The sequence below is a fragment of the Limulus polyphemus genome, unplaced genomic scaffold, assembly GCF_000517525.1.
Source record: "Limulus polyphemus unplaced genomic scaffold, Limulus_polyphemus-2.1.2 Scaffold1792, whole genome shotgun sequence".
Classification (NCBI taxonomy): domain Eukaryota; kingdom Metazoa; phylum Arthropoda; class Merostomata; order Xiphosura; family Limulidae; genus Limulus; species Limulus polyphemus.
The window spans coordinates 154,466-157,138 of NW_013667402.1; positions in this window are offsets into that span (position 1 = coordinate 154,466).

Genomic DNA, 2,673 nt, shown 5'->3' on the forward strand with positions numbered 1-2,673 from the left:
CGCATATTGAGTGAAAACAGTAGCCTCTTCACTTCGTTTTACTATTTCGCTTTGCAAAAATTTGAGAAGTGTGCTCTTCGATTTTCTAAAATTGTCTTTTTCAGCTTTTATTTTCTGATACTGAACACCAAAAATAAAGATAAGATTTAGGATCAAAATGTGTATGTGTCTGATGGGACTGGGGAGGAAGGTGCAAAATGAATACATTTAAATAAATAATGTTAAATTTCATTATCTCTAATATTGCAAGTGTGAATTTTGAATTAATAAATACTAGCAGAAACGCCGCATCTGGGGCGGCTGTTTGTGCTAGTAATTTCTAATCGTAGTATTCATACCTAATTGTAAAAAAGTGAACATTTTCTAAAAAAATAATTTTTTTTATGGGAAGTACTGCATGAGAAAAGTGTTCGGATTGTGCTCGTTAGTCATAAGCAACTTATTGTATCAGAATGATTCAATGTAAATAGCTCAACATTTTCATAAATGTTACTGATATAAACTGTAATGTTTTTGTATATTAAAAGTGATACCGTTTATTGAAATAATAATAGTTTTGTAAGAACTCCAGTTTTTTAGTACTGTTTGTTTTGAATTTCGCGCAAAGCTACACGAGGGCTATCTGCGCTAGCTGTCCCTAATTTAGCAGTGCAAGACTAGAGGGAAGACAGCTAGTCATCACCGCCAACACTTGAGCTACTCTTTTACCAACGAATAGTGGGATTGACCTTCACGTTATATCGCCCCCACGGCTGAAAGGGCGATCATGTTTGGTGGGACTGGGATTTGAACCCGCGACCCTCACATTGCAAGTCGAGCGCCCTAACCACCTTGTCATGCTGGGCCTTTTTAGTACTGTATTTACAACTTACATAAATAAAGACATAATCAAACCCTCACGTACAGTCCTAGTGACAGTTGTGTTCTTGTTGTGAGGAGAGTACTTTTATTTAAAACTGTGTTCTGTTATAAAGAAATGGTTGTTGCACATATCATTAGTTATTTTTCAAATTGTCTGAATCTTAAATACCGAAGAGTGAAATTCTTTTATGGATATTGTTTGTGGTGCTATTCAATAGATGGCGATACATTTCATAAGACCGAATCACCACTTCTGACATTGAGATATTGTATTTCAGCACAATTTTTCTTTAGGATCCTCTTCTTATAAGTTTAAAACACACCTTAAGAATACAGAAAAGTCTTTAAACAATTAACATTTTATCTCTGTACCAATATTTTGATGTTTAAAGACATTTCTGTAGTTTTGGTTACATACAAATATACTGACATACACGCTACCTTCATAATAGTAAGATAATGCTAGTTCCTAACAGTTTTAGACACTACCTTACCATTACACGATAATTTTATTTCTCACTGTCCCAAATCAAATGTGTATGACATCTGAAGTTTACGTTGAAACATAAAATAAGACTAGAAAAGGCAACTGTGGAATAAAAAGCTGTGTTTATGTATCCATCTAGCTACAGCATCAATTAGGAAAACTCAAAATATAACATTTTTAACAGTCTTCTTATCACCGTCTGCTTGCATTTCATAAAACCTCAATTATCAACCCCTCACTTTATATCGATGGGAATATCCCGTGCTATATGTAACATGACTAATCCAGAAAGGTATTCCTGCTTGTCAGTGTTTCGCAGGTAGTTGTTCAGACGACGTAGATAGGGAAGATTTCTTTCACACACACTGCAATATTCACGAGTATCATAGGGAACAGTCGAAAGAGAATATTTATGTTACCTAAGCTGTTGCCAAGATTTTGTTCTTTAAAAAACGTCATCTAACATTCATCGTTATCCAACTTACTTTCCTTCTTTCCAACCATTGTGCTGAATATCTTCAGATCTGCTGTCAATTCATCTTTACAAATGCACCAGTTTTTGCAAATCAAATGATATTCTTCAGAAACTTTTGCCAGGATTTGATTAATACTTCCATATCTTTCTCCACCAAATTTTGTCACGATAAATCTTTGTCTTGGTAATCGCAGGCCTGGTAGTAATTTTATGCGTGGCATTTGCTTGACCACTCGGTCGGTCATCTCTTTCGGATATGTTGAACAAAATGGTGACAAGCGTTTAAGAATAGAATTCCAACTATTTCACTAAGCGATTCAATATTATAACCTGGCTATAAAAATAACCCTTCAAGCAAAACATCAAAAACAGCATGGCATTTAGTTGATCCTTTTATAAAGACGTGTGTAGTGAAGACGTACTGCTCATCATATGCCTAGTTACTTGGATGTCCTACATATATCACAATACATAGATTTATGATATGAGCGTAGCATGGTCAATAGGCTTTATTTTAAAATATGAGAGACCACTCTACTTTAAGCCTCGCCCTTCTATGATTGCTGTGTGAGCTCTTAGTTTATAAATATCAAGATTAAAAGAGAATAGTATGCTTTTCAGTAGCAGCATTAACGTTTTCCCATTTACTGTTATTTGGTGGAAGTCTACAAATGACTTCTGCACACCTGGCCCGGCATGGCCAGGTGGTTAGGGCACTCGACTCCCAATCTGCGGGTCGCGGGTTCGAATCCCCGTCACACCAAACATGCTCGCCCTTTCAGCCGTGGGGGCATTATAATGTGACGATCAATCCCACTATTCGTTGGTAAAAGAGTAGCCCAAGAGTTGG